We start from the raw sequence: 12,736 nt of genomic DNA, 5'->3' as shown, positions 1-12,736 counted from the left end.
GCCTTGCTTAACTTGGATCTGCTTTGTTGGAGATTTTTCCATCGTCTGGATCCCTCTAGACTGCCAAATTTTGGATTCATTTCCATTTTCTCATATCTTCAGCATTTCTTGCTTTTCTTGTTTGTACTTGATCAACCTTGTAACTTGAGGCTCAATAATTCACCCATCTTGATTCAATTTTTTTCTTTTTTCTTTTTTTGTTTTGTTTTGTTTTTTTTCCTTCTTTCTTTGCTGGATGAGTATAATACTTCAATTGCTTTGATCACCTCCTTTTCCTTTTACATTTTGGAGGTTTTCCATTATTCTTGATTGGATTGATCTTCAAGCACTCTGTATTTGACATACTTTGTAGTTCAAAACTTTCATGACTTCATGGAAACTTGTCTTCGTAAAAAATGTATTGACAATCTTTATTCTTGTGAGCCAATATCCTTTACCTTGCCCCCCAATGTAGAGGGTGATCCTTGGTTAGGGTTGAATCAAAAGAAAAATCATTCAGGCTCAACTGGGGACAACAAATGATATATATATATATATATTAAAGGATAAATGAAACAACGCCGTTCATCATCTCATACACAGAAACCTTTGTAAAAAGAGGTATCCACAGAGGGATGAATATTCAAGATTAACTTTATTTACATGAAAAACTGTAATTAATGCATGATATATTTATTTCAATCAATCACTTTCCCCTTCTTCTTTGAGTATGCCCTAATCACTCGAAATTATCATCAATGAGTTGGTCCATGATGCCTCATCTCGTCTCTTCTTGTAGTAAAATTCATGAATAATTGAAAGTTTGGTTCTTTTGAGGTCTTTTGGTTTATGATGGTTTTGTGTTTGGAAGGATAAATGTGTGACTTTTAAAGTCATGTATATGGTGGAATGTAGTATCATCAATCAACTATACCCGAAAAGGTAAACATCTGGAGTAGGTGTAAAAACAGGTGGAGACATTTCTTCAGAATCTTTGTAGTGTCAGGATTTGGTTTGAGTAATTGGCATTGGATGGGATATTAAAGATATAATTTTACCACTTGCCAATAGATCCATAACTCTTGAAAAATTAAAAGAACATTTAATCTACTTGATACTCAATAATCTCAAGATTAAAATTTAACTCCTTGCTAATAACCATAAAAGCAACACACATTTATTTATTGCACAAAAGGAGGAGAAAGGAAAAAAAACAAGTTCAAACAAGATGCTGAAAATAGAAAGGTACTACAGTGGTAGATAACACTTCCACTTGTTCATGCATCATCACTCCTTTAATGTCGGTTGTGTAATAAGATCAGAATCATTGTCTTCATTTACCTCCCATTTCTTGATCATTTTTTGTGTCAAGACTCTTTTGTCAACAAGCATCTCTATTTCTTTTAACAGTTGCCTACAATTGCCCGTGGAATGCCCAAATACTCCCAAGTGAAAATCACAAACACTACTTTGATCATAGCTATGAGCAGAAGGGTTTGATGTCACTTTAGTTGGTCTTGGTGTGATGTACTGACCTTTAACCAAATGAGGGTATAAGTCTGAAATAGAAGTTTGGAACACTTCTAAAGTTTTTCTTGATCGCATGACTTTCTTTGGTCGATCCGAACAGTTACTTACTCTTTTTCTTTTGCAGTTGCGGGGATTCTGGATGCGACATACATTCACATCATCAGCTTTCGCTTTTTGATCCGGTGGGCTCTTGGATGTGACTTTTGAGTTTTCTTCATTGATTACATTCTCAATTAAATCTCCACTTGTCACAAGATTCTCAAATTCCTTTGTCGGATTTGCCTGCATTAACTCGAAGAAAGGCGCTGGAAGGGAATCACGAAACATACGTGATATCTCTTCTTCTAACATGGGAGGTTGAACTTGTGTTGCCACTCTTCTCCATCTTAAGGCATATTCTTGAAATCTTTCATTGGTTTTCCTTTTTACTCTTCGAAGATCCATACGTGTTGGAGCTAAGCCTTTAACATACCGATATTGTCCCAAAAATGCATCAACTAAATCTACCCATTTCTTGATCTGTTCTTGGGTCAACTGATTGTACCAGACTACTGCTGGGTTAACAAGACTATCATGGAAAGAGTGAATTAACAGGTCATCAGAATTTAAATATCCTCCCATTTTTCTGCAAAACATTCTCAGGTGGATTAGGGGACAACTTGTGCCATCATATTTCTCAAAATCAGGCATTTTGAATTCATGGGGAATAATCAAATCTGGAACCAAGCTAAGCTCTCTTGCTTCTAATTCTTTGTGGGAAGTATCAACACATTTCATATTTTTGATTGCTTCATCCATCTTCTTGAATCTTTCCTCATATTGCGAATAATGAACAAGGCTATTCTTTGGATTCAATTGGGATGCCCCAGAGGGTTTTACCATTTTCGACTCTTCAATCTGACAGCATGGTTGCTCTTTATCAATTATCTCTTCTTTATCAGATGTCACATACTGAATAATTTGATTTTATCCATCTGGTACTGAATCTGATGTTTCTTTCCTTATATCCGGAGGTAACCCTGTCAATTGTTCTGGCCACTGGTCTTGTAGTCCTTTATAAGATTGCTCCATTGTTTTCATGATGACAGTAAAGTAATATGAATGAATGACCTTGGTTTTACTGTTACAAAACCTTTCATTAATTATTAACATGTGTTTATAATTAAAGTACATGACAGTACTTAAAAAATGTGAAAAATGCATAAATGGAAAAATAAGAATGCAAAATGTGCAATTCAAAGATATAAAAAATAAAAAATAAAAATACAAAATGAAAATGCACAGATACAAAATGTAAATGTATGTATGAAAAGGTGTTACTTAAGAGTGATCATCTTAGAACAGATTTCATTGAACACAAAAGCTTCAGTACATCAAACAAAACTTTTACATGTAGGGGACAACTTTTAGTCCTAACTTCAACAAAACTTTACATATAGGGAATAACTTTCCCATTTTCTTCTCTAAAACCAAGTTAGTTTATCAGCTTATGGACCATATTGCTTGTCTGGACTGCAGTTTCTTCCATGACATTTTGGTGTTCTTTCATCTCCTATGTCAATTCTCGGAGTTGCTCATTTTCCCTTGTGAGAGAACATTTGTGTTCAAAAAGTTTTTGGACAAGATCTTCATGTATGTTGCAACTCTTTTTCAGTTTGGTGACCCCTGCTATCCACTCTTCTGGGGTGTTTCCTATACCAGCATTTTGAAAGGCTTGACTGACCTTCTGGAAGTCTTCATGTATGGTTTCCATTTTGGTGCTCAATTTATCGTTTTCAATCTTCAAATGACGTATTTGAGCTTCAAACCTCAGCAAATCTTCTTCTCTCTGGGCGCCCCTACTGATATTCTTACATTTGAAGACTTTTGGTATTAATCTATCAAGACCCTCGGTTACCAAACTAGGTCGATCATTTACCATAAATTGTAAGGTTCCATGATCCAAAAGACTTTGGACTCGGCGTCTGAAGGCAAGACAATTCTCGATGGTATGTCCTTGAGCTCCGGCATGATATTCACAATGAACGTTGATGTCATACCAATTTGGATACGGAGGTTGGAACGGTTTTATATAATATGGATCCACTTCTCGTGCTTCAAGTAGCTTCTCATACAACTCTTTATATGATATGGGGATAGTATCAAGATGAGAACCACCTTTTGTCTTGAATTGAACCTGAGTTTTAGATATCGGGAGCATACTAAACTTCGATGATTTCAGGTTACATGATTTCTTTTCTTCTCTAGGAGCTTTTACAGTTGTCATCATTTCTTTGGTATCTCCAAATGACTTGTGAATCCGAATGAAGACTGTCTGTAATTTCTCAAGTTGGTTAGGATCGGAAGTCCCTTGCATATCTGAAATTGCATGATTATGTTCATTAAGCTTTCTCTCTTTCTGTGAAGGAATCTCTTCTCTTTTGGCCAAAACAGATATTCTATCCATCATCTTGGACATCTGCTCTCTTATTTCTCGTATCTCCTTTTGCTCTTCAATGGGCATACGATCTTTGGGTGCATAGCTCTTCTCTATCTTCAGAGTTCCCTCAGGATGTCTTTTCTTGGCCGTATCATATTTTGTTTGATCATAAAACTTTTTTGTCCATTTACGATTTCTTTCCAATATGATGAACAGTCTTTCAAGTAAACACCTTTTTGGTTATGCTATGATCATGCAATGCAAACAAAAGAAATGAGAAAAAATAAAATAGTTAGTACCAACTAATAAAAAATCTATCTATCAAGGTATAAATCTTAACCTCATGCTTTCTAGTTCCATGTTTTGTTAGGAAAAATTAACCTAACCGCATGATTTTTAGTTCGCAGGCATTTATTCAGGGAGAAAAAATAATAATAAATTAAATAAATTAAAAGCTAGAGCTTATTTCTCCTTTGTGTACACCTATGAACAGAGGTTCAGTACTGTCTTAGATTAGGTGAATTTCTAGGGTTTATTATATGCAGAGTTTCAGTTCTAGGAGTAAAGGTACTCGAATTGTTCTTGTTGATGCCCCCTTAGGCTGCCAAACCCTCAATCCTAGTCCATTACAGACTTAAACGGATCGAGTTCAATTCGAGGGGATACATTTCTCTATGACTAACACGGAGAATAAATTCTCACGAAGACATAGAGCATATGAACCCCGAAAGTTACTTGCTAGGTTTGACACGGAGAATAAATTCTCACGAAGACGTCGCTTTCACTCCCACTTAAAAGGGACAAACTCAATTATAGAGCTTTATGTTATGCAATGCAAGTGTTGTGTGTGAGGAGAAATGTTCAAACCTCTAACAAACAAATAAAATAATTAATACCTGAATAAAAAAATATAAAAATAATAAGTAATAAAAAAATTGAAAGAAAAGAATTAAAAATTAAATAAATGAATTTTTAATTTCTAATTAATAGAGACAATTTATAATTAATTTTAAAGATTGTCAGAATCCCCAGCAGAGTCGCCAAGCTGTCGTAACCGGTTTTCGTCCGGGCACGAAAAATTTATTTGACGGGAAAATTGATGTGAATAAATGGTTTTGAAAATAATTTGGGAGTCGCCATCGGCCTTTTGGGTCAGGTAGGTCGAATACCTAAAAAATATCTTTTAAAAGAGTTTTTAAGAAAACATCAATTAAAAGATAAACTGATCTGCGTTTCAACCAAAAATTCGTTCTTTTTAATAATAAAAAGGGATTCGTGGTCGGTTACGTTTAGGGAAGGATTAGCACCCCTACAACGCCCAAAATTGGTACTTTTTAATTATAAATTGTCACGGTTATTAGAAATTTAAAAATTCAAAATATATTTAATTTATAATCCTATTATTTCAAAATTATATATAAAAAAATATTTAAAAATATCGGAAAATGACTTCTAGGTGCCTTAAGACAGCTCTTTTCTTCGATATAAAAAAATATAATTAAAATAATTAATATATTATTTAAAAAATAAAATATTTATTTATTTAAAAATATCAGAAAACGGACATCCAGTTGTTTTAAGACTGCCCTTTCTTAATATTGAAAAATAAATAAATATTAAAACATGATTAAAATAGGTTAAAAATAATTCAATAATTTTTTAATAAATAAAATAAATATTAGATAAATATATATATATTTATGACTAAATAATAATAATAATAATAATAATAATAATTAAGAGTAAACATATAAATAATAAAATCAAAACTATATATAAAACTTGTAAAAAAAATTAAATAGAAATTGAAATAGTGACTAAATTAGAACTTAATAGAATTAAATACCTAATTCGTGATTAATTATTTAAAATTATAGGGATTAAACATGCTATTTTCCTTATTTATTAATTTGGTGACTAAAATAAAATTATAAAAAATTCGAATATCAGATTAAAATAAATTAAAAATATATACTCGGGATTAAAATATTATTTATTAAAACTAAAGGACTAAATATGTATTTATCCTAAATATATTATTTAATACTGGTAAGGACTAAAACATAATAAAATAAAATTCAAAAACTGAATTAAAATGTTCAGAAATTAATTTCAGTGACTAAAATGAATAATTACAAAACACGGATGACTACTGAAAGGGTTTAGCCATACATGTAAATTACGCATATACCCCTTCCCAAAACGACGTCGTTCGAGAAGGGGTATATATATACCCCTTCATAGCTGGCCCGAAGGGCCAGCAGCCTCATTATTCTCTTCTTCTTCTTCTCTCAAAAACGAGAGAAGAAGAAGCTCTCTCTTCATTCTCTCTTAATTCCCTCACCGGAGGGAATTCCGGTGCCGATAGCCACCGTCAACCTCACCGCCGGCCACCGTCTCCGGTGGCCAGAAAATAAAACTTTATACCACAATGTAGATCGGATCGTCCTAATGACGATTCCGGTATTTGTTTACCTTAAAAAGCTCCCAATCGGAGCAAATCTATGAAAATACCTTCGGTTTTCGAAGGTTTGTTGTGGAGCGTGGAGGTGCGTGGTTACTCCGGTGGTGGTGTAGCTTTCCTCGGTAAGGTTTCTTTCGATTTTTATCTCGTTATTTCGGTGTTTGATGGTGGCTGGATTGCTTGCTGTTGGTGTTGTTGTCTCCCGTTTGCTGACTGTCCTCCTTCTTTCTCTTTGCAAGTGTGGTGGCTATAAAAGCCACCACCGAGGCTCTCGTCGGACCGATCCTAGAGATGATTTCTAGTGAGTCACCGAACCTGTGGTGACTCACCGAAGAACGGGATGCGTGGGCGGCTGGAATGACTCCTCTGGGAGCTTCGATGGGCTTCGTGGCAGTAAGGTAGCAACGTGGGGCGGCTGACCGTCGGCAGTGGCTGATTGGAGCACTTGGCAGCAGGGGGATGAGGCAATGGTAGAGGCGGCGCCGCGTGGCAGCTGGGAGCTTCTGGAAGTAGCGACGGCTGGGGCTAGGGTTAGAAAACCCTAGCTGATATGTTACAAACCCTAAAGGGTTTGGGCCATCTCTGATCTGGCCTGTTTGTAATCGGGCCTCATTTTTGGGTTTGTAATATTTATTAAATAATAATATATATATATATATAAATAATAATAATAATATTTATAATAATAATAATAATTTAAGTAAAATAAAAATTAGTGTCTACACCATACAAACATAATATTTTCCTCCTCCATTTACGTGAACCAGGCAGAAGCTTTCCAAAGCTTCAACGCTTCCCTTCGGCCGCCGCACGTCGGCCCCCACTCGCCGGCCACCAGGACGATGACCGACCTACAACCACGGCGACCTTTACCACGACCAATGGAAGCCCGAAAGACGGCTTAAACGGCCAAGAACCTCTCCCGTTATCCTCCTCTCAAATTCTTTCTCTACAAAGCCGAGGGACGTAAAACCGACCCCCAACGCCGGCCACCAACAACCAAAGTTTCCTAGCCGTGAGAGGATCTCTCTCGCACGCCGGCCACCGCTCAACGGTGGCCACTCCCTCTGCATGTGAACCCCTGAAACCGAAGCAAAAACCAAGTGAGAAAGCCAAAAATGAAAGGAAAAGGAAAAGCAATATTGGGGAGAAAAAAGAGTCAAAGCAAAACTGTCTTTCATTCCATATTTTCGGGGAAATGCTCTCTGATTTTACAAGGGTGGTTGGGGTATTAATAACCTCAACCACTACATTTTAATATTTTTTTTACACATAATAAAATAATATTGAAAAAATGGTGTTTACAGCTGCCCCTCTTTGCTCATTACTGTGGAACAGGAATAGAGCAAAGATAGTAAGCACCATTTTTTATCTATACTAAATTACTAAAATCTTGAACTTCAATTTCTTCTGATCGGACGAATTCTTCTCATTATGAACTCTTCGTTGATGATGTCACTCCACTTTCTTCTGTGATGGAATCACCAAGGTTGAACAAGTTCTTCTCATTATGAACTTCTTCTCCCTCGCCGGATGAGTTCTTCTCATTATGAACTCTCAACTGGAAATGTTGATCCACCTCCTTCTGTGATGATTGAGCCAAGGTGATGCTAATCCAACTCCTTATGTGAGGGACTGGCGAAATGATTATGCTGATCCAACTCCTTATGTGATGGACGAGCAAAATTCGGTGATGTTCCAATTCCTTATGCGATGGAAACAAGCTAAAGTTGAACAAATTCTTCTCATTATGAACTTCTTCTCCTTCCTCGGATGAGTTCTTCTCATTATGAACTCTCCACTGGAAATGTTGATCCCCCTCCTTCTGTGATGATTGATCTAAGGTAATGTTGATCCATCTCCTTATGTGAGGGACTAGCTAAATGATTATGTTGATCCAACTCCTTATGTGATGGACGAGCAAAAGTCGGTGTTGTTCCAACTCCTTATACGATGAAAGCAAGCTAAAGTTCTTCTCATTATGAACTTCTTTTCCCTTATCGGATGAGTTATTCTCATTATGAAATCTCCACTGGAAAGGTTGATCCCTCGAGTGAGGTGTTGCTGATTCAACTCCATATGTGACGAATCGAGCTAAGGTTGAACAAGATCTTCTCATTATTAACTTGTTCTCCCTCTATCGGATGAGTTCTTCTCATTATGAACTCTCCACTAGAAATGTTGATCCCTCGAGTGAAGCACCACTGATTCGAAATGTCATGAATCGAGTGATAAGTCGAACAAGCTCTTCTCATTATGAACTTCTTCTCCCTCTATCGGATGAGTTCTTCTCATTATGAACTCTCCACTGGAAATGTTGATCCCTCGAGTGAGGTGTTACTGATTCAACTCCATATGTGACGAATTGAGTTAAGGTTGAACAAGTTCTTCTTATTATGAACTTCTTCCCCTTCATCGGATGAGTTCTTCTCATTGTGAACTCTCCATTGGAAATGTTGTTCCCTCGAGTGAGGTGTTGCTGATTCAACTCCATATGTGATGAATCGAGCTAAGGTTGAACAAGTTATTCTCATTATGAACTTCTTCTCCCTCATCGGATGAGTTCTTCTCATTATGAACTCTCCATTGGAAGTGTTGATTGGTTTTCCCTCTCTTTGAAGAGTTTTAAACCTGCAAAAGATTATCATATGTCAGTAATAATGGTGTTTGAAGTACCTGAAGGTATTGACCCAAAGGTCCTCAGATTTTGCTGAGATCCATTTCTTTCAATGGTGAAAACTATGGATTGATTCTTTGCTGAAGTCGTGAAATGAAATCTTTGTTAGCTCTTTGAAATACTTAATGTTGCAAATTGATGTGTTTTTGTCTTTGTTGGGTCCATCCTGGAAACGAAACTGCTCATTCTCATTGAAGTGTCCTAGAAAAGTCAAGTTGGAAGAAAGACATAATTGAAAATGCTTCTAGGGAAAAATCTTAAGAAATACTCATGTGATATCCCAGAAAAACGGTCCTAAGAAGGACTCAAAAAAAAGTAATCCTAAGAAGGACAAAATAATTTTTCAAAATAAACTTTACATGAATCCTCGTGAGAGGGAAATCAAAATTTATCATGTGTATGAAATGATGAAATATATAATGCAAAGATGCTAGTCATGTATGAATGATGGTTTTCTTGATCTGTTGGAAATGGTTGCGAGAACAGTCTTCATTGCTAGATCAATCTTCATTCTTTTCCTGGTTTGATTGCCTTCTTTATCTACCGCACCTGAGTGTATTCTTTCGAATCTTGACTTGTGAATGGGCGCATCTTTCTCCAGTAAAATTTTCTCTTTTGATAAATTTAACTTCTTCAAAAATATTCATTTACAGTTATCAAGAAACCCCTAAAATTAGGCTTAGCTTCTTTCAAAAATTCAAAAAAAAATCAAGAAACCCCTGAAAACCAGGCTTAATTTCTTTGAAAATTCATTTGAAAACATCAAGAAACCCCTAAAAATTAGGCTTAATTTCTTTGAATGTTCATTTAAGAAAAATCAATAAACTTCCGAAAATCAGACTTAGTTCCTAAAAACACATTAGCTGGGTAACATGCCCCACTTCAAAAATGATGATTATTCTGTGTATTGGTTTCCTCAATTCTTGAGTTCTGCCACTATTAATGTAATTCCCTCCATTTGAGGCTTGAATTCTGACTTTTCTTTTATTTCTTTCTTGGAAAATCTGTAAGAATTATTTATGTATATATGAATGCACTTAAATGAATCTAAATGTAATGTATGACTTTCTTGTATGCAAAAATGTTAATTATTCTTCTTCTCGCTCCAAAGTGGAGATCTCAGTATTCCCTTACTTTGATCACCTTGAATGAATTTTGCCTCAATGGCAATTTATCAGCTTAAGCTTGCATCTTCTGATGAGTAATTTGACTACCTTGTGCAATCGTATCATTCTGTCTTCTATATTTGGTTTCTTCGTTACAGTCTTAGAAGAAGTGATCTCCTGCAGTCAGGCATACGATCTTGATACCTTTTTCTGGCTCTAATTCAATGGTTCTATCAGAAACAGTGAGATAAGCTCTTCTTGTCCTCATATTCTGCCCTTGGCACTCCCAAACGGCGAAGCTCATTCACCATGTATGTTTGATTTGAATCATGTATCTTAGCGAGATCTGGTTTTGGTAATACCCTAATGTGGGTACTTATGGCTCTCTTCATGCCAAAGTCTTAATCTCGGATGGTCTTGCTCTTGTATCGCCAAATAGTAATGTTATCGAATAACTTGAGGGATGATGCCACAATTATATGGACATTTAGGAAATGGTCAATTCTTCTAACAGAAATGTCTTGAATCTTTGCTATGAACTGAGATATGTGCCCCTTTTAGACTAAGGCGATCATCCGATTCTTGATGTATTACCGACCATGTCACAAAGAAGTGTTAGACATTCTATCCTTCAGTCTTTCTGATCTCTCAAACTATGTGAAATGTCTTTATTACTCTTACATCGTTTGTTCTTTTCTCTGATTGAGGCAGAATGAAACTCACCAGCTTCAATGACCTTTTTCACTTGAGATTGTCATGTTTGAAAATGTTTTTCTCCTTTATTTTATTTTAGAAATATGAAAAAAAAATTGTTGAATAAATTTAAAAAATGTTGTCATTTTCTTCAGGCTCACAATCAAAACAAATTGTAAAAGAATAGTTCATTGAATATCAAATAAATCAACTTTTCTTTTAATCATTCAAAAATTATATACATTTGAAAAGGGTAAAGATTAATGTTGATATAAAGCTTAGGCTGACTTGGGTAGGTAATGTGTTTCAAGTTGGCTTCTTGCTTCCTTAATTCTGGTGTTCATTGATATGATGAAGCAATCGTCATGCTTCTCTTATGGAAATGTTCACTGGTTCTCAGCCCTCATGCGCGTCTTTGGACTGTGCAATGCATTATCAATAGATGTATAAGATCGTCTTATGTGCAGTAGTTGACAATCTTCATATTCGAGCCGCCTTTTTAGGTTTTCAACTCGAATTCTCCTTTGGTTTCAAGACGTAATCTAAAATTTTACGTCTTGAACCCTCCTTTTATTTCTTTTCCTATCATGCATTAAAGATTTTAGAAAACTATTTTTTTACAAATAAAATTAACCCTGAGGGGCGGAATGAAATCTGAAGATAGTCTCTCCACTTAAAAATCCATGTATGATTAGAAGGGACTTTTCAGGCACGTAACGTAGGCTAAGGCTCACGGTTATGAAAGAAAATGATAAATAGGCCCAAACAAGTGTTTAAGGGTTATCGAACCAAGGATCAATTCGTTCTGCAATCTTCAATATTGCTCGGCCTGATTTGAATCTGCTCATCGATCTTTTATTCTATTTTCTTTTGGCGTTCTCTAATCTTCTGGCGAATTGATTCTAAATCTTTGAACCACCCATCTTGAAGTGTTGGATCTGTCTATTTCTTTTTTTTAATATTTTTTTTCTTTTTCTTCTATTTTTTCTCTTTCTTTTTTCTATTTTTCTATTTTTTATGTGTTTCTATTTTTTTTTCTCTTTCTTTTTTTCTCTTTCTTTGTTTGTGTTTTTTTATATATCTTTTCTTTTTCTCTCTATGTTGTCAATTCGATTTGATCTTCGAGCGCTTCGTATTTGGTCCACCTTGTAATATCTTGTTATTTCTTCCTATGACTCGCCTCTGTAGCGAAATCTAGATTGATGATCTTCACACATGCGAGCAGATGTCCTTCATCTTTACCCCCCCAATGTGGAGGGTGATCCTTGGTTAGGGTTGGATCAGAAGAAACAATATTATAGGCTCAAAAGGGGACAACAAGGGGTATATATATACATATAAAAGGATAAATGAAACAAAGCCATTCATCATCTCATACATGGAAGTCTTTGTAAACGAGGTATCCCCAGGGGGGACGAGTATTCAAGATTAATTTTATTTACATGAAAAATGTAATTAATGCATGATAGAATTATTTCAATGATACCATTTATTTTTTTCTTCTTCCATTTGCCCCTGGTATGCCCCAATTATTCTAATCCTCATTCAAAAAACTTGATCTGCAACACTCCATCTTGTCTTTCTTCTTGCAGAAATGGTTCTCGTATATGCAGACATCTTGTACTTTATACCTCCCGATTTTATTGAAAATGGGAAATGAATGGTGGTTCTGTGTATAGGAAGGGAAATGTGTGACTTTAAAGTCGTAATTCTGAAAAATGTAATGTCATGAAAAGATTATTTATGTCTGGGAAGGTAAAAGTACCAGTTTTTGCGCCTCAGGGGATAAGGACATGACTTTATTGTTTCAAAGGGAAGTGATATCAAAGTTTGGTCTTTTGGGAGTAAATGTGTGTTATTTCGGGTAA

Source organism: Hibiscus syriacus, unplaced genomic scaffold (genome assembly GCF_006381635.1).
Source record: "Hibiscus syriacus cultivar Baekdansim isolate YM2019G1 unplaced genomic scaffold, ASM638163v2 tig00111372_pilon, whole genome shotgun sequence".
Taxonomy (NCBI): domain Eukaryota; kingdom Viridiplantae; phylum Streptophyta; class Magnoliopsida; order Malvales; family Malvaceae; genus Hibiscus; species Hibiscus syriacus.
Note: the sequence above shows the minus strand (reverse complement) of the source record.